This window comes from Electrona antarctica (assembly GCF_951216825.1).
Source record: "Electrona antarctica genome assembly, chromosome: 15".
NCBI lineage: Eukaryota > Metazoa > Chordata > Actinopteri > Myctophiformes > Myctophidae > Electrona > Electrona antarctica.
This window is the reverse complement of record NC_136796.1, coordinates 47,351,806-47,372,897: the sequence shown is the minus strand read 5'-3', so window position 1 is coordinate 47,372,897 and position 21,092 is coordinate 47,351,806.

Here is a 21,092-nt window from a genome sequence, read left to right as displayed (position 1 = left end):
CTAGTCCTGAAAAGTTGCAATGCGAAAATGGAAGCCATCGTTCTCACGATAATGAAAATCTAAATATTTTTGTAAAATAAATCTTGTTTAAAACAAATCTGCCTAATGATGATGTCACTGGAAGACGGTTTCTAAACTGCCCACAGACGTCCTATGAAACACAGACTGAGTAGAAAAAAATCGTGCCATTTTTTCATGATTATTAGTGAGGACCTATTATATGAAGATAGGTTGAAAAGTGGTGAAGTGGTCCTTTAAATATAGAAAACAGTAACAGGTGCTCTTTGGAGAGGTTTTAGTTTTTTGATTCAGGACAAAAAAAGCGTAGTGGGAAGAAAAGGGATGGTGGTGAACTAAGGTCCAAGACAACTCTGTTCAGTTCAAGTAGAAAAATCCTTTATTCCATTATGAAAAAGCAAGGGTTAAAGAATGCTGCTGACCTGTGCGTTTCGGCCTAAGGCCTTCATCAGGGTCCACTGGAAATGACAGCATCACACGTCATTAAATAGTGTCCACAATCACATGACAACACCAAGTCATAATCAGAACAAATGCACTTGAGTGTGTGCTTAAATACATTATACCCCAATAGAGAACTGCATCATAGAAACAAATAATACATTAGGATGAAATACATAGAGCCTAAATGGAAGACAGAAAAATAGAGATCGCTAAAATGGAACCACAGTATAAATGTAGACCACAAAGAATTACATATTGGCTGAGCAGTGTTGATTTGACAGCAGATTTTGGATTTAGTTTTTTATAGTCTTGAGTAAAATGTAATTGACTTGATCTGAAATGTTTCAGTGTTCTAGTTTTAGTCGACTAAATATCGCAAGATTTTAGTGTCGGAATGGATGATTTTACACTTGGTTGCATGCTGAAAATAGCAGATCTACAAGCTGAGCTTGATGATCCACTATTTCAGAAAATCTGCTATTTTCAGAGCGAAACACCCGAGCGCAACCAAACATAAAATGACTTATGTTTTAGTTCTACTGGATCTCTTCTCCACTAGTCCCTCCCTAGCATTTTAGTCTAGTTTTTATCTATTGACGAAATTGTCAAAATACTTAAGTCTTAGTTTTAGTCAGCATAGCTTAATTTTTATTGCTTTAATTTAGTTTTCATCAGTGAGAAGGGGTAGTCGACTAACATTTTTTGTCATATGTTTAGTGGACAAAACAACACTGTGGCTGAGTGGGATGCACACGCAGATCCGACACATGGAAATCACCCGTCGCTCCATGTATGTGTTGTGCTGTGTTTGCGGTTAGGGTTAGGTTAGGGTTTAGGGTAGGGTGTCGGTCTAATGACTGTCGGGCCAATAGTATGTCAGAAGTAAACGGCTGAGTAGCCTGTTGTTGAGGAGACTAGAGAGAGAAGTCACTATAAATAACTCAACACTAATGTAAGATACAAGATATTTTAAAGAAAGGCAGTGCTGTCAATGTCATCATTCAGACCAGGGAATGTTGCTTTATAGAGTGACTATCCACAATGTTTCTCTTTAGAGTGGTTGCTACAGTCTGTCCCCCCAGACTAAAATGACCAATGATGTTTTGTTGTTGTTGTGATTGTGACATGTCCAACACACTGTTCTGCTAACTACAGTGTGTAATAGCTGTTAAACGATGCTGAATAAATCAATCACATGATTTTATCATCCACAGCTAGTGTAGCGGAGTGGCTCAGAGCCTCTGCCTGATGGCCTCAATAGTCTAATATCCCCCCCAGTCCACAGGGATATCCCTTTGGTCTAGTGGTTAAGATGTTGGACTTTCACACGGGAGACCTGAGTTTGAATCCCGGGCGTTACACTAGTTTGGACAGAAGAAACATTCTTCCAGACTTTGACCACACTGGTCCAGCATACTACTTCAACCGGGAAAGCATCGGTCTTTTGGGATTTTAGCGCTATATATATATATATATATATATATATATATATGCAGCATATGTTTTTCAGAAAACGCTTTAGAACAGACAGGTTCTGAAAAAATAGCCGTTGTACAAGCGCACAGCGCTGCACTGCAAGCTTGTAGATCAGCTATTGTTTTTTTGTTTTTTTTCATAAACTATGTTCAATATTGACTCATTCATCTTCTCTTCTGGGGGGTCCCTGGCACAAATCATCTTCAGATGGGGGTCCACATATCATCCAATAATAATAATAATAATAATCTTTATTTATAGAGCACCTTTCAGACACAAGTGCAGTTCAAAGTGCTTTACATACAGTAAAAAGAAAAATGCACATACATGCAAAAAATAGAACACGGGTAAAAACAAAAGTAATAGCTTCAGCTTCGTTGAAATTAAGAGTAAATTTAAGATAAGGAATCATGAAGGAAACAGAATCAGTTAAAGGGGAAAACCACCCATTTTCAACATTTGACTATGTCATTAATATACCTTAGAGCTGTTGTGTGGAAATAATAAAAAGTCCCCCTATTCTGTGTTTCCTAGAACTGTAATTATGGGGGGAAAAAAATTCAGACCACTAGTTCTAGGAAACACAGAATGGGGGGACTTTTTTTATTATTTCCACACAACAGCTCTAGTACTGTATATTAATGACATAGTCAAATGTTGAAAATGAGTGGAATGCCCCTTTAAAGGCGAGGTCATAGTAGTGGGTTTTTAGCCGCTTCTTAAAGTCATCAACTGAGGTTGCCAGTCTGATATGGAGAGGAAGAGAGTTCCACACCCTAGGTACGTAGCTGGCAAAGGCAGCTTCGCCGTGTCTTTTGCCATTAGTTGGAATTTCGATCAGCCGTTCAGTACCGAGTGACCTGAGGGGGCGAGCTGGGACATACTCATGGAGGCAGTCTGACAGATAGGAAGGCGCCAGACCCTTCTTGACTTTAAAAGCAAGTCAAATAACTTTAAAATCTATCCTAAAATGTACAGGGATCCAGTGTAGGGATGCTAGTACTGGGGTAATCCTTTTCCTGGTGTTTGTTACAATTCTGGCTGCTGCGTTTTGGATTAGTTGTAGGCGATCCGTGTTTTTTTTGGGCAGGCCTGTATAGAGTGCGTTGCAGTAATCTAAACGAGACAGTACAAAGGCATGGGTCAGTTTCTTGACATCCTCCAATGAAAAACCTATGAAAAACAAGAGAGCGATTGTCAGAGAGACTACTCATGTTGCAAGGTGCAATGCCTGCAGAGTTTGCAAGACAACCCCGCTCTCTGAAAGACCTGGACCGGTGGAAGGCAACAGAGTTTAGACAATTCCTTCTCTACACTGGGTCGATTGTGCTCAAAGACTTGGTCAAAGAGCCGTACTATGTTCATTTTCTAAGTCTGTCGGTTGCCACTTCTATTCTCCTGGAATCAGATGATGCAAAAAGACAGGCCTATCTCCCTTATGCCAAGGAGCTCATGCAACATTTTGTAACTAAAAGTTCAGAGCTATACAGTGAAGTGTTTCCTGTGTACAACGTGCATAACTTAAAACATGTGGCAGATGATGTGGAAAACTTTGCCTGTTCATTAATGACATCTCCTGTTTCCCCTTTTTGATTGATTGATTGAAAAATGTATTAACAGTTTGCAGAATTACAGTACATTTCAAGCACAAACTCAATACAAAGGCTGTTTCACTAGTAAGAAACCACACCACTGTTCAAGATTAGTAGTATTTATTTGCACAAATGAGATGTGGGTGTAATGATGAGGAGCCCTGGGGAGGGCGAGACTGAGGATGGGGACGTAGTCTCGAGAGCTTGACGGCCGACCTGCTCACCCGGGAGCGGTCGGTCGCCTCTGCTCGGACGCTGCCCCCCCGGGGGCTCCTAGGAGAAGGAGAGAGAGAGAAGTGTTAGCGGGGCAATGCTGAGGATGGAGGGGGTTAGTTGGGGAGGAGGGGGGGGAAATTTGACAGCGCGAGGCGGTATCAAACAGGTAAGTAATGATATGAGGTGTGTATTTATGCTGTGGGGAATGTTGCGTGATTGGCTGCGCTGCCGTGGAGACGCGGGTGAACTTGACGAGGAGATAGGGATGGGAGTGATTTGGGTTGAGCAGTGGGTGGTGTCCACTCCTGAATCTACGTTGAACACAACTACATTTCACTAGTAAGAAACCACACCACTGTTCAAGATTAGTAGTATTTATTTGCACAAATGAGATGTGGGTGTAATGATGAGGAGCCCTGGGGAGGGCGAGACTGAGGATGGGGACGTAGTCTCGAGAGCTTGACGGCCGACCTGCTCACCCGGGAGCGGTCGGTCGCCTCTGCTCGGACGCTGCCCCCAAAAAGTCTGATACGAACCGTGGGGGGGCCGGAGGATGGAGAAGGTCTCTAGCGACCGGCGCGTGGAGCCTCCCGTCCTTGGACCCTCGGTCGGGCGAGGAAAAACTCCCTCGAGGGGAGTGAGGGAGAAACCTCGGGAAGGACCGCGGAGGAGGGGACCCCCTTCCTGGGCGGACGGGCTAGGCGGAGTGTGGCCGTTACGGTCTGCCTAGCTGGAGATGGGCGTTGCGTACGTCGTGGAGGTTGGACCGGATGTATGTGTGGTATGCCTGGGAGGACCATCTTCCCAGGACGCGGATGAGGTGGTCGGAGAGGCCTCGACTGGATGCGGAGGAGGCGGCGCCGATGCGGAAGGAGTGGCCGGAGTAGAGGTGAGGGGGGAGACCGGAGAGGGAGAGAACCTGTCGGAGGTGATGGTGGAACCAGAACCGGGTGGCGACGGAGCCGGACTCGGTGATGAATAGGGGGTCTTGAGGGTTGGCGTGGTAGGATCGTCTCGTGGTGACGTGGCGGAGGAGGGGTTCGTAGGGACTGAGAGGTGAGTTCGTCTTGAAAAGGTGGATGGAGGAAGAACGCCCTAGCTGGTCCGTCTTGCTCCGTTTGAGCGTGAAGGTGAGGGTTTCGGAGGAATGGAATGTGATGTCGGACAGGCTCGGGTGGAGTGAGGGGTCGTACCGGGATGAAGAGGACGTGAATTCTGAACACCGCAGGAAGGCGAAGAAGGCGAGCAGGAACATGCACTCCAGCGTGGAGGAGATCTGAGGGGTGAGGTAGCCGGCGCGGAGAGTTTGTAGGCAGAGGAGGAGTAGGTCTGACGTCAGAGGATGGCGGCGAGGCGGGACTGGTATCTCCTGGCGCTGTAGGCCGCGGAGCAGCATGGAGAGGTGGGGATGAGAGGTGGCCGGGTTTGGAGATCCGTCTAGTAGACGGAAGAAGAAGTTGATGCCGCTGAGATAGACGTGCAGGGTGGAGGTGCGGAGACGGAGGCTGGAGTGGCCGTGGGTGAGGAACGCGGCGAGGGTGGTGACGTCGGACGAGGGGAACGGGATGCCGGTGTGCGCGTGAAACCTCTTGAAGGTGTTCCAGGCGGTGAGGTAGCTAGAGAGCGTCCGGGGGGAGAAGCCGTTGAGGGCGTGATGACGGGATTGAGTGATGAGGTGGTGTAGCTGGGGGTTCAGAGGAAGATGGTCTCGGAAAATGGAGGAATGGGTGCTGGATGAAGGTCTGCTCCTGGAGCCAGCTGACGAAACCTCTGAAAGGAAAGACGGGAGAGGGAATCAGAGATTAGATTGGCGTGCCCGGGGACGTGGGCGGCGCGGATGATGAATTGGTGCGTGACGGAGGTCCAGGTGAGACGGCGAAGGAAGGGCATGATTTCGGGGGAGTCGGAGCGGCCTTTATTGATGATGTGTACGGTTGCCTGGTTGTCGGTGTGAATGAGGATGGACTTCTGTGCCCACTCGTGACCCCAAATGAGCGCAGCCACCACTATGGGATATAATTCGTGGAGTGCAGAGGAGGGGTGAGTGGTGGGGGGGGTGAACGCGAGGAATTCGGGTGACCAGGCGGACGCGAACCACCGACCTTGGTGGTAGGCGCCGAACCCGAGTGAGGGGGCCGCGTCGGTGTAGAGTTGGATGTCGTCGGGGTTGGAAGTGAGTGTGTCGTAAAAGAACGTGATGCCGTTCCAGTGCGAGAGGAGGTGAAGCCAGAGGCGAAGGTCGGTGTGACAGGAGTGGTCGATGGGGACTGTGTCGTGCAGTTTGGGGACGGAGTTGGCGGTGGAGAGGAGGTGGGAAATGAAGGGACGGCCTTGGGGTATAATGCGCATGGCGAAGTTGAGGTGACCGAGCAGGGCTAGGAGTTGCCGTTTGGTGCAGGAAGGGGCCAGGAGGTAGTTGTGCAGGAGGAGGGTGATCCGGTTCAGCTTATCTAAGGGGAGGGAAGCCTTGAAGGCGACTGTGTCCAGCGTGATGCCTAGGAACTCGAGGGTGGTGGACGGGCCGATGGTTTTCTCCTCGGAAAGAGGGACGCCGAGTTCTGTGAATACTTGTCTGAGTGTGGAAATGCCGTGTGCTGGGGGGGTGGAGGGGGGCTCGACGATCAGGAAGTCATCGAGGAGATGAATCAGGTGGGGAATGTGGTGGTTGTTCAGGAGGATCCAACAGAGTGCTCTGGAAAGGGAGTCGAATAACTTTGGGCTGCTTTTGCATCCGAACGCGAGCCTGACGGCAAAATAGTAGGAGCCCTTCCAGAGCACTCCGAAGAAAGCCCAGAAGTCGGGGTGTAGGGGCAGTACTTTGAAGGCATTTGTGATGTCCGCTTTTGACAACTGTGCCCCGTGACCGGCGAGGTGAATGAGGGTTATGGCGTTGCTGACGGTGTGATATGACATGGAGAAGTCGTGGCTGGGGATGGTGCTGTTGATGCTGGGGACGTGAGTGTTGTGAGGGGAGGAGAGGTCCAGGATGAGGCGCTTCTTCCCCGAATACTTCCTAGTGGCCACGCCGATGGGGTTGATGCGGTACACGGGGAAGGGAGGCGAGTCCAGGGGCCCCATCATGAACCCCTCCTCCACCTCCTTGGCTATTAGCCTGTCGACGGAGTCGGGGTCGTTGATGGCGGACTGGAGGTTGTTGCAGGTGTGGGAGGTGGTGGGGGTGACGATTAAGCCGGGGTGGAAACCGTGCGTGAAACCGTTAATTAGGAAGTTGACAAACGGCCGGTCGGGGTGGTTGCGGAGGGCGGTGGCGAGGGCTGGGATGATGATTGGTGTTTTGAGGAGGCTGACTAACCATGAAGGGGTGGGGTTGTGCGGGCAGGTGGTGCGTGAGTGAGGTCCCCCGCAGAACGAACAGGTGTGTAGGTAACGGCAGTTGGCGGCGACGCAGATAGATCCGTTGAAATTGTTACATATCTGTCGCCCTGACTGGTATAAGAGGGGCCTCCCTCTGCTGTCTTGGGCATTGGAGGTGCGGGCGGGATCGGAGGAACGTGCAGGCTTGGGAATTGAGGGGGGGGGTGGGGCTGCCGAACCGGTGCGGGAGAACAGAGCTGGGATGTGGCTGGAGGTGTTGGCGGGGGCCTCTACTCTCTTGTGGAGGGTCTTGTTGGGTGCCTTGTTGGAGGCCCTCTGGACAGCCGTGGTGCAAGCGGCGGACGGGTGGGACGGAGCTCCGCACAGGTCACATGAGAGGGAGGCCCTGGCCGCGAACACCCTGCAATAAAGCTCGTAGTCCAGGACCCCCCAGTATGTGCCGAGGTTGAGCTGCTGCACGCGAGCCGCCGCCTGGGTTGCGAATTGGATGTGGTAGTTGTAGAACCCCGTGCCGCCGAACCGAATGGCCAGGTCCAGCACCAGGACCAGGTACTGGTCCAGTTCGGCCCGACGGCCGGGGTAAACTACACATATCACGTCCCTGAGTAGGGAGAATGTGTAAGCGAACTCTGAGGGGGTGAGATCTCGGGAACGGGAGGGGAGGGACTGGCGAAGCTCGGCTAGGAGGCCGAAGGGGGTGGTTATTTCCCTATTGCGGAGGGGGTCGGATATGGAGGGCTGGATCAGTTCGGCCAGGTCGATGTACGCACCGTTGAGGATTTGCTGGCGGAGGGAAGCGGTGACTGGGGAAGGGCGGGTCGCTTCTGACAGGGGGGGAACGGCTGGGGTGACGGTGGCCAGGGAGTTGGAGGGGGCTGAGGGAGAAAAATGGCTGAAGGTGCCGGGTCCCTGAAATGTGGGGAAAAGGGTGGGGAGGGGATAATGGGCGGACGTGCGTGCGAGTTGTGGCTGGGAATAGAGGGCAGACAGCATGGAGAAGAGCTGAGCCGGTTCGGGGAGGTGGGCGGTGGGAGGAGCGGACTGGTGGGGGGGAAATGAGGTGGCCTGAGGGGGGTGCTCTGCGGGAGCCTGGGGGAAAGGCTCGGCGGGAGCGTGGGACGAGAGCTCTGCGGGAGCGTGGGAAAACTGCTCTGCGGGAGCGGGGGGGGCCTGCGCACGGTGGGTGATGCTGACCGTGCGGTGGGGGGGGGGAGAGGTTAGGGGCCACTCATCATCCGGGGAGGGGGGTGGATGTGCGTGACGACGGGACGTCCTGGAGCGTTGGTTTGGGGGGGGGGACTGGGGTGGTTCGGGAGCGGGACGGCGCCGGCTGGATGCGCGGCCCCTGGCTCCGCGACCTCTGGGTGGTGCGTAGCCCCGGGTCGAGCGGTGGGCTGCGGTGCGCCGGTCGGGTGGAGGCGGGGGGGGCATGAGGTGCTGAGCCTGGGAGGGGGACGATTGGGGGTGCACGTGGTGCCGGTTGGGGGGGGAAGGCTGCTCGTGAGCCTGGGGATGGCCGTGGGCCTGGGATGGGGACGAATGGGGGTGCACGTGGTGCCGATTGGGGGGGGGAGGCTGCTCGTGAGCCTGGGGATGGCCGTGGGCCTGGGATGGGGACGAATGGGGGTGCACGTGGTGCCGATTGGGGGGGGGAGGCTGCTCGTGAGCCTGGGGATGGCCGTGGGCCTGGGATGGGGACGATTGGGGGTGCACGTGGTGCCGGTTGGGGGGGGGAGGCTGCTCGTGAGCCTGGGGATGGCCGTGGGCCTGGGATGGGGACGAATGGCGGTGCACAGGTGCCGATTGGGGGGGGGAGGCTGCTCGTGAGCCTGGGGATGGCCGTGGGCCTGGGATGGGGACGATTGGGGGTGCACGTGGTGCCGGTTGGGGGGGGGAGGCTGCTCGTGAGCCTGGGGATGGCCGTGGGCCTGGGATGGGGAGGTGGGAAGCACTCGGTGCTGTCCGTGCGGTTGGGGGGGGGAAGACAGAGTGGGGGGCGCTCGGCGCCGGGAAGAGGGGGAAGGGAGAGGAGGGTGGGAGGGGGAAGGGGCGGAGGGCGCGAAGCGCTGCTCCGAGTGTGGATACGACACGGAGTGCCGATCCGGGGAGTGCGGGGAAGGGGGCGCTCGGCGCCGGGAGGAGGGGGAAGGGAGAGGAGGGAGGGAGGGGGGGGGGGGAGGGACGCACTCGGTGCTGTCCGTGCGGTTGGGGGGGGGAAGACGGGGTGGGGAGAGAGGAGGGACGCACTCGGTGCTGTCCGTGCGGTTGGGGGGGGGGAGACGGGGTGGGGAGAGGGGAGGGACGCACTCGGTGCTGTCCGTGCGGTTGGGGGGGGGGAGACGGGGTGGGGGGCGCGTGGCGCCGGGGAGAGGGGGAGGGGGGAGGAGGGTGGTAGGGGGAAGGGGCGGAGGGCGCGAAGCGCTGCTCCGAGTGTGGATACGACACGGAGTGCCGATCCGGGGAGTGCGGGGAAGGGGGCGCTCGGCGCCGGGAGGAGGGGGAAGGGAGAGGAGGGAGGGAGGGGTGGTGGGAAGGAGCCTCCAGGGGACTGGAGGCGGAGCCGGTGTGAGAAGCCCGGGTGGGCGTGGCCCCGACGGTGGCTGGGGGCTGGTGGAGGTGAGCCACGTATGCCTCGAATAGATCGGCCTTGCGGTCCGTTCGGAGGAACGGGACTCCGTTTGCCGCGAGTGTCTGCTGCAAGCGGAAGACCGTCCACTCGGATATGGACGGTCGGCCTGTTGAAGAAGACGGGCGCCCCTGCGATCCGCCGATCGCGGAAGCGCCGTGGCGAGAGGTGGACGGTCGGAGTTGTTTGTCGGCCTCGGGAAGGCTGGATGGCGGCTCCCGTGGCTGTGCTGGAGAAAGCGGTTCTGAAGCCTGGACTGCGCTAGAACCGGGTCGGACGGAGGCGCTTGTTGCCGGGACTGCCGACGCTGTCTCGGAGCGTGGCGAGCCGTACCATTCCTCGTCTCCCGAGGCGTAGAGCTCGAATTCGTCGGACATGGTAGCGGCGGACAAAACGCGCGGATTAAATTTGTGCTCTAATGTAACGTGAACTCACTTGCACTGCTGTATTAGCTTTATAAACCGTATATAACAGCAGTGCTGACAGTATGGATCGAGGCGAACGTAACGTGAATGAGAGGAGGAGGAGAAAAAAAAAAAAGAACGAGGAGCTTTACCTGACAGTTTGGTGGCACGGAGCCGTATCAAACGATTTGGTATGGTTTCGAGAGATCTGACAGCGCGAGGCGGTATCAAACAGGTAAGTAATGATATGAGGTGTGTATTTATGCTGTGGGGAATGTTGCGTGATTGGCTGCGCTGCCGTGGAGACGCGGGTGAACTTGACGAGGAGATAGGGATGGGAGTGATTTGGGTTGAGCAGTGGGTGGTGTCCACTCCTGAATCTACGTTGAACACAACTACATTAATTGTGAGTGGACGACCCAATTAAGCATTACACTTGTTTCCAATAGGGTCCACCATGTTCAATTCATCAAAAACATTTAGAGACGTACAAATAGACACTTTGAGAACCACCTCCAGTCCCTGAAAAGAATGGTTAGGAAAAGTCTCAACCCAATTGCCCAGATAACAAAGAGAGTGACTGAAAGGCAGTATGTAGACCTACATACTGACATATTCCGCCACAAATGCAAACGTCACTTTGTGTCAGCCAAAGGACCACATTCTTGTTTCCTGCTGCAGAATGGGGACTTTGCCTTTGTGAAAGACAACAGACCAGAAGGCACGGTCGCAGTAGATGTAATTGCACAGGGCGATGCAGTGGACCTGTTTGAAAAGCCATGCAAATCAAAGCTCATTGATATTGTATATATAGAACACAGACAGATGAATGGAGGGACTAGACCAGGGTTCCCCAATTAATTTTCCTCAAGGGCCATATTTTGACTAGGGTACCAGGCTGGGGGGCGAGTCCGCACGCACGAGGTCGAGGTCTTGCCCTGAAAATGAATTTTCAGGGCAAGACCCCATTTGAAAAGGATGCCCAGTTTGACATGCATAGGCTACTGACCCCCATTTAATGCCATTTATATCTGGGACCCCCTAAAAAAAAAAAAAAAAACACCTTTTTTTCTTTTTCTTTAAAAAAAGATTCTTCCAGGGGCCACAAGGGGGCGCTCCGCGGGCCGCAAATGGCCCGCGGGCCGCCTATTGGGGAACCCTGGACTAGACGGTTGCTCCAAAAACGTGAACTGTACATAAAGTGTGTTTGTCTGCCTCACTCAGAAGGCTATGCTGTGTTCCTCCTTCTTCATGACATGGAGTCATATAACTGTGTTCCTCCTTCTTCATGACATGGAGTCATAGAACTGTGTTCCTCCTTCTTCATGACATGGAGTCATAGAACTGTGTTCCCCCTTCTTCATGACATGGAGTCATAGAACTGTGTTCCTCCTTCTTCATGACATGGAGTCATAGAACTGTGTTCCCCCTTCTTCATGACATGGAGTCATAGAACTCACTCAGAAGGCTATGCTGTGTTCCTCCTTCTTCATGACATGGAGTCATAGAACTCACTCAGAAGGTATGCTGTGTTCCCCCTTCTTCATGACATGGAGTCATAGAACTTGTTCCCCCTTCTTCATGACATGGAGTCATAGAACTTGTTCCCCCTTCTTCATGACATGGAGTCATAGAACTGTGTTCCCCCTTCTTCATGACATGGAGTCATAGAACTTGTTCCCCCTTCTTCATGACATGGAGTCATAGAACTTGTTTGCCTGACTGACTGTTTATTTAAATGTTATATAGGCTAGTTGAATTTAGAGAAGATGCTGTTTATACTTTTATTTTATTTGTTATATATTCCAAAACAAAGGAGGAAAAAAGAAGGGGAAATACATTTACACATTATCACAAGCCATCATAGAGCCTAAAGTTTGCCACTTGCAACATCCAGCACATCATCAAAGCACAAGGTTCGGATGAAGTCAAATCAAATTATGAATGTCCATACGTAACCATAACCTTTGCACTAATATAAACTATTGTATTGGGTGCACAAGGGCAGTTGGTGATTATTATTTCAATTGTTTTAATCTTAATCGGATGTCATGTGTACTAATACCTCTCCACTGTTTTTCTATACAGACAGAGGAATCAAATCGAAGTGGAAACATGACACAGAAACAGATGGATCCACACTATGAATACAGTGAGTAAATCTTTCTGTTTATTTAGGCAGGCAGTTTTTCCACATTTTAGAGCATTGATAAATGTCTTCAATTGTCTCTGTCAGACCTGGCAGATGTGGACCCGGAGGACCCGGATGTGGAACTGGAGGAAGGGGGGGGGGGGGGGGGTAAGTTGATTACATATAGTTCTAGGTGAATTTCATTTTATTGCACAGTAGTTGTTCTAACTGGAGCTCTATTGTACTTTGTTCAGAAAAAATAAATATGGCTTCGCCAACCCCGCCAAATCAATTTAAGTTGGTGGAGCCTGAAAGCAAAGGTAAGCATTTAAGTCCAGTTCTGGCTGCAGGAACAAAATCATCCTGATTTAATTATTTTTTAGAATGTACAGTTATTATGACTCTATCTAAGATTCCCCTATTATTGAAAGAATACTTCATGGCCCAGGGTTAGCGGTAGTGATGTCAAGACCTTGGTAGTTGGTACTCTGTTTCTGTTGCGGGGAGAGTTGGAGTTGGTTATTCCTGTTTGATTTGTCTTTACAGTTGCAACAGATACAGAAAAGGCCTGTGAAACTACACCTACTGTGCAAAAAAAGAACGAAGGTAAACTTAGAGTTGTGTTACTAGTCTGATTGCATTGTCGTACAACTATATACATTTAAAAGTTGTGGTGTAAATTGCATTATTGTAATCAAAAACGTAAAATCACACCTGTGTGAATTGAGCGGTGCAACTATACTTTTATTGTGATAGTTACTGTACGGTACAGTTTTATGGTTAGTTATACTTGTATTGTTATAGTGGTCAGTGTGAATGGGCCTGTAGGCTGCTCAACAGTGCCACTCAGTGGTCACCCAGCAGTGTTGCAGCTGTCCATACTCAGACACGGAGACATGCATGCATAGAGAGACACACATAGCTGGTCGTTGGAGACTGAATCTAATGATGTGACACAATGTGTCTTTACAGATGCACGCAAGACTAGGCCCGTCAGGAAGGCTGTGCTAAAACACAAAGGTAAAGTCAGTCAGTTTTGTATCTGATTATGATGTCTTATATTTTCATTTAAAGTCGTAAGTGTGAGTATATTATTTAATTGAGGAATGAAAAATAACCCATTTATATATTTAAGTGCTGGATAAATCCAAACAACTGGAGGACCCCCCACTGGTTCAACAGAATGGTAACCTATAGCCACTAGCCATTATATGGATTAATTTGGAATAAAGTACTGTAGAAGTTATTCCTGTTTCATGGATATTTTAATGTGATTCCTGTTTGTTGTGGCACAAATTGTCTTTACAGTAACACCAGTTGCATCTAAGCCTGGGCGAGGGAGGAAGGCTGCAGCTCTGAAGAAAAACAAAGGTAAACTGGCGGTTTGGATCTAATTACATTTTCATAAAACTATTTACATTTAAAGCTGTGTGTAAATTGCTGAATTGCATCATTGTAATTGGACTAATCTAATCTAATGATGTTACCCATTAATGTCTTTACAGAACCCAAGAGGCCTGTGAGAAAGGCAGTCCAAAAAAAGAAACAAGGTCAATCTTGTCAATGTGGTCATCTGATTACATTGTGGTAAAACTATTTACATTTAAATTTTAACCCATTTACCGCTACCATTATTGAATCCCTCCGTCGCGTCCTGCCAGGGTTTTATCGCGCGTGACACTTACTTTGAAGAGCCAAATATCCGTAATCGCATTTTACTATGAAACCATTCCGTGTGCGTTGACGAAGCTTGTTCTCTTGGTCGGTGGTGGAAAAAGTGGACCGCGAGTATCACAGCGCCTGCTACAGGCCGTTGAAAACGCTTGTCTGGGACAAAGCGACCCCTCCAATGTCGCTTTTGGAGATACAGCCGTCTGAAAACAGAGCAGGCGATGTAAGTGGATGCGTGCGCATCTTCAAAATGGCCATTGGCCATTGGCTCAGAAGCATAACAGAGCTAACGAACGGTAGCAACGATACGATCGTATTAAAACATGCATTAAATAATACATCGCTGTTAAAACGGCTTTTCCGGGTGTGGCACGGTATGCTATTCTACGTGTCTATGTTCCTGGCAGGCCTCGTGTTCTTAAGCTGGTCCTCTCTTCCTTATATTTTGAAGTGGTGGAGAGTTCTGCCTGCAGTGCTGACGAGGAGATGGAGGACTCCTCAGTGGTACATCAAGATGGTAACCTTTAGCATTAACCTTTAGTATGGAGGAATTTGGGATAATGTAAGCCTACTGTAGAAGTTAATCCGATTTCATGGATATTTTAATGTGAGTCCTGTTTGTTGTGGCACAAATTGTCTTTACAGATACACCAGTTGCACCAAAGCCTGGGCGAGGGAGGAAGGCAGCTGTGAAGAAAAACAAAGGTAAACTGGCAGTTTGGATCTGATTACATTTTCATAAAACTATATTTAAAAGTTGTGAGTGTAAATTGCATTATTCTTAATCGAAGAATAAAAATGAAAACTGAATGTAATAATGTCGCACAAATTGTGTCTTTACAGATCTGAACCAAAGCCCCAGCCTAAAAAAAAGGCAGTCCAAAAAAACAACCACGGTGAGTTGTCAGTTTAGTACTCTGATTACATTGTGAGAAAACATTTACAAGATAAGTGATTTTTAAGCTGGTCCTCTCTTCCTTATATTTTGAAGTGGTGGAGAGTTCTGCCTGCAGTGCTGACGAGGAGATGGAGGACTCCTCAGTGGTACATCAAGATGGTAACCTTTAGCATTTAACTTTTAGTATGGAGGAATTTGGGATAATGTAGGCCTATTTATTCCGATGTCATGCATATTCTAATGTGATTCCATTGTCTTTACAGACACACCAAATGAGGCAGGAATATACAATGAAAGTAAGATTTGTCACATTGCACTATTGACACTGAAGGGTTGAGACATTTCAACTGGAGGATTCAGGGGGGACATGTTTTTACTATCTTAATGAAGCACGGGACTACATGTCACAGGAAAGTAGGGACATTGAAATACCCACACCTGCCAGTGCACAGAACAACAATTAGCAAGGCTAGGGGAGGTAAGCCTAAATGTAGTAGTGCAGCTTCATTCTTAATTACACTTTCTGTTGTGGAAAGTTTCTAAACTTGTTCATTATCTTTATCTTAACTTTTTCAGTTCTTGTGGGGGTCCTTCTACATATTGGTTCTGTTTACCATTTCAGATTATTTACTAACAGTCTAATGTCAGCCATGAACATGAGGGGGACAGGCATTAAGATGGCCTTCGGTCCCACGGCTCTCTTCAGTGCCGTTATAGGTAATTACAATTGATATACAGTATAAATATATATTTTTAAGTGATGTTTTGCATTTCTGACAGTGTTAATTATTTTCAATTTTAGAGGCAGTGAGCCGCTGGGACCGAACGGAAACGGTGAGCAACATCACCACGATCGTTGCAGACTATTTAAAACATGCCCCTGGGAGGTCTGGTGGTGGGGGATACAACAAACGATCTGTAGCCAACAACTCAGCCTACGACACCCCATCGTCTTAAGTGTTGTCAACTTGTTGTGATGACAATTGATTCATAACTCCTGTTGTACTGCAGTTTGACTGAATCATTGATATGTAGATGAGCATTTTAACAGTTGTATATTGGGCTTATCAGTTTTGGTGCCTTCAGTGGTGGAAAAAGTACTCAAATGTTATACTCAAGTAGCCTACTGTAAAAGTACAAAAGTATGGGCATGTAATTAAAGCACTACAAGTAAAAGTGGTTATATTGCAGAATTTCACAAGTTCAAAATGTGTTCAAAATCTAGATCTACAAGCTCACAATGCATCGCAACGCATTGTGAGCTTGTGAGGGGCGCAGCGAGGGCAGTATTTATATCACCCCGATGACATATGGTCATTTACTACCCTAAACAAACATTAACGTCCATATATTTGGCTGGCAACAGGGAAGGTATAATTAGGCTGTACACACATATTTAAAGTCCATAGACTTTGCTTGAGGCCAAACTTACTTCGTAACCCTATTAGCTGTGATCTGGCCTATCCTGAACGTCACCAAAGGACGTCATCACAACGTCTTTCAGTGACGTCCACGACTAGGCCAGACAAAGGCCCATTATGGGATGATATGGACGTCATTGCCAGGTCATCTTTGTGGTGACCTCAAACAGCCCCTTATTGGCCTACGGCTAGCGTGGGTGATGAAAAAGCCGTTCATATGACGTCCTGCTCAACACGTCCTAGTCCTGAACGTCACCGAAGGACGTCATCACAATGTCAACATGACGTTTTTCAGTGACGTCCATGAGTAGGCCAGATCCAGGCCCATGTGGTGACCTCAAACAACCGCGTATTAGCCTACGGCCAGTATGGATACAGAAGCCGTTTAGATCAGGTGTCTGCTACTTTTCTGAGATGAAGGTGCCATGTTTACATTTTGTTGTTAGTGTGCCATATCAACAATACGTTTAATTATGCCACATCAAAATGTATTATTCCAACTGATTGTGATTGTCCATAGGCTCTACATAATTGTGAGCTTGAGCGTGTAGATCTGCTATTTTCAAATGGCCGAAAGTACTAATCAAAATTAAAATCTCCAAAGTAATAGTAGCTAATAATAGTGGAGTAAAAGTACACATTTTGGCTCTGAGATGTAGAGGAGTAAAAGTAAAAGTATTACAGGACGTCATATGAACGTCATATGAACGGCTTTTTCATCACCCACGCTAGCCGTAGGCCAATAAGGGGCTGTTTGAGGTCACCACAAAGATGACCTGGCAATGACGTCCATATCATCCCCACATGGGCCTGGATCTGTCATACTCATGGACGTCACTGTAAAACGTCATGTTGACATTGTGATGACGTCCTTCGGTGACGTTCAGGACTAGGACGTGTTGAGCAGGACGTCATATGAACGGCTTTTTCATCACCCACGCTAGCCGTAGGCCAATAAGGGGCTGTTTGAGGTTACCACAAAGATGACCTGGCAATGACGTCCATATCATCCCATAATGGGCCTTTTTCTGGCCTAGTCGTGGACGTCACTGAAAGACGTTGTGATGACGTCCTTTGGTGACGTTCAGGATAGGCCAGATCACAGCTAATAGGGTTACGAAGTAAGTTTGGCCTCAAGCAAAGTCTATGGACTTTTAATATTTGATTACAGCCTAATTATAAATTCCCTGTTGCCAGCCAAATATATGGACATTTAGGGTCTATCTATTAAATCTATGTTTGTTTAGGGTAGTAAATGACAAGATGTCATCGGGGTGATACTACCCTCGCTGCGCCCCTCACTTCGCACAGGTGTGATTTTTCATTGTGGGCCAGAACACCATCAATTAACTATGGATCTCTATCATGTAACAAACCACCTTTATTATTACTTTATTTTATTATACAAAAATCACGTGTGAAGTGAGGGGCGCTCTTATCATCTTACAACATTGAGGAGCATTGAAGAGACAAGTATTTTTCTGCTGACATACATACCCAACCGACCCGATCGCATTGCACCGAACACAGTACATTTTACTCACCCAATATATCATCAATAGCCAATAAGGGCACATTACGTATCTTTTTTTCCCTGACAATACAACAACTCAAACTTACATACATACAGGTATGTTTTACGTGTAACCTCTATTAATCTAAACTCTAATATAAAGTCTAACTCATGTTGCTATGATTAGATGATGTAATGATGATGTAAAACAAACGGTGACGTAAAGATCATCCCCATATGAGCTGTGATCTGGCTTAGTCCTGAACGTCACTGGAGGATGTTATCATAACGTCATCACGACGTCATTGTGCTTGCTGGGATGTCACTCAGAGAGCAGGAATGTTTCAGACCATCAGTCATGGGTTTGATGACAAGAATCATGGCTATTAAAAAGATAGATGTAGTTATTAAAAATTACTTCTATGATTTATAATTCTGGGTGCCTGCCATGCAATGGCAGAAACACAGGTTGAAATCCGCAACAGTGCCCACAATCACATGACAACACCAAGTCATAATCAGAACAAATGCACCTGAGTGTGTGCTTAAATACATTATACCCCAATAGAGAACTGCATCATAGAAAAACAATACATTAGGATGAAATACAGAGCCTAAATGGAAGACAGAAAAATAGAGATAGCTAAAATAGAACCACAGTATAAATGTAGATATAATAAAAAATAATTACATATTGGCTGAGCAGTGTTGATTTGACACATTTTGGAACATTTTAGTTTTAGTCATAGTCTTGAGTAAAATGTAATTGACTTTTAGTCATCTAAAATGTTTCAGTGTTAGTCTAGTTTTATTCGACTAAATATCGCAAGATTTTAGTGTCGGAATGGCTGATTTTACACTTACAATTTACAATTTTACAATTTAGGCATTTAGCAGACGCTCTTAATCCAGAGCGACTTACAATAGGCAAGAACAAAAAGCATGGGAATACATCACATATGTAACAAAATGCATTTATCGCGAAACATGCGTAAGCTAAGACCGTGACTAGAACATATCTATATAATGACACTATACATATAAACTATAACTAGAACATATCTATATAATGACACTATACATATAAACTACACATATGTGCTATACTATGCTGTACATATATACTATGAAGTGCTATGACTACATACAATGCACTTATTGTGCTGTCTACATGACATGCTATAAGTCTGTTTCAAATGCTATATAAGTCTAAGAAGTGCTGTCTAAGGGGGTAGGGTAAGTGCTATGGGCCATGATGGAGTCTGAAAAGGTGGGTTTTCAGACTACGGCGGAAGATCGGGAGTGATGCTGCAGTTCTGATTGCAACGGGAAGTGCATTCCACAGTTTTGGGGCCAGAAGGGAGAAGAGTTTGGGACGAGTGGAGCGTTGTCCCGGCGTTTTTAGTGAGGGTACTTCCAGCTTCCCTGCGTTGGCTGATCTGAGTGCGCGGGAGGGTTTGTAGGGTTCAATCATGCTGGCAAGATATGGGGGAGCCATACCTTTGGTTGCTTTAAATGCCAACATCAGAGTTTTGTATTCTGTGCGGGCAGCGACCGGGAGCCAGTGCAGGGAGCGGAGCAGGGGGGAGACATGTGAGAATTTTGGCTGGTTGAAGACCAAGCGAGCTGCGGCATTTTGGATCAGTTGGAGAGGCTTCAGTGCACATGCCGGTAGGCCAGTAAGGAGAGAGTTACAATAGTCAAGTTTTGACAGGACTGTTGTCTGGATTAGGAGCTGGGATGATTCCTGGGTGAGGAACGGTCTAATTCGTCGTATGTTATAGAGTGTGAACCTACAGGATCGAGTGACAGCTGTGATGTGAGTTTTGAACGAGAGCTGACTGTCCAGGACAACACCAAGGTTCCTGGCTGTTGGGACAGACGTTACCAGGGCGTTGTCTACGGAAATAGTTAGCTCCCGCATCGGGCAGGACTTAGCTGGGAAGAAGAGAAGCTCAGTCTTGTCTGGGTTCAGCTTGAGGTGGTTGGAGGACATCCACTGTGAGATGTCAGCCAGGCAAGCAGTGATGCGCTCTTCCACCTGGGTGGCAGAGGGGGGGAAGGATAGAAACAGTTGTGTGTCATCGGCATAACAGTGATAGGATATATTGTGGGCAGAGATGATAGTGCCAAGGGATTTAGTGTACAGTGAGAAAAGGAGGGGACCAAGTACAGATCCCTGTGGGACCCCAGTTTGGAGGGTTCGGGGGGATGATAACAGACCTTTCCAGGAGACCTGGTAGGTCCGGTCGGTGAGGTAAGAGGAGAACCACTTTAGTGCCGTCCCGCCGATGCCTAGATCCGCTAGGGTGTCTAGGAGCAGCTGGTGGTTCACTGTGTCAAATGCTGCTGATAGGTCTAGGAGAATCAGGACTGCAGAGTGGGAAGCAGCCTGGGCAGCATGTAGTGCTTCTGTGACTGCCAGCAGGGCAGTTTCTGTGGAGTGGGCTTTTTTGAATCCGGACTGGTTGGGATCTAGCAGGTTGTTATGTGAGAGATGGAGAGAGAGCTGGTTGGAGACAACACGTTCAATGCTTTTTGATAGAAATGAAAGGAGTGATACCGGTCTGTAGTTCTTGACATCTGAGGGGTCAAGGGTTGGTTTCTTGAGGAGTGGTGTTACTCTGGCTGACTTGAGGGCAGATGGGACGCAGCCTGAGGTTACTGAGGTGTTGATGATGGAGGTGATGAAGGGGAGCAGATCAGGTGCGATGGTCTGGAAGATTGGAGACGGGACAGGGTCGAGAGGACAGGTGGTAGGTCTAGTGGAAGTCACTAGTTGTAGGACCTCGTCTGGGGAAAGAGGAGAGAAGGAGGACATGCGTGGTGTGTTGGGGTTAGTGTTGGTTGAGTCAGATGCCACTTTATGGGGGAGGGGGGGGAAGGAGCTGCTGATATCGTCAACCTTCTTCTCGAAGTAGTTGACAAAAACATCAGCAGTGAGGGATGAAGGTTGGGTGGGGGGAGGGGGCTTAAGGAGGGAGGAGAAAGTGGAGAAGAGCTTCCTTGGGTTAGAAGTACAGGATTGGATTTTGGTGTGGTAGAAAGAGGTTTTAGCAGTGGTTAGTGAGAGGGAGAAGGCAGAGAGGAGTGAGTGAAAGTGGGATAGGTCATCAGGTAGCTTTGTCTTGCGCCATTTCCTTTCGGCTGCCCTTAGAGGTGTTCGTTCAGATCTGAGAGTTTCAGATAACCAGGGAGCCGGTGGACATGAGCGAGCTGGCCTGGATGAGAGCGGGCAGTGTTGGTCGAATGCAGATGAGATAGCGGAGAAGAAGGATGAGGTTGCAGAGTCAGGTGAGAGAGAGAGGAAGGACTCCAGGGAGGGTAGAGAGGAGAGAATAGAGGA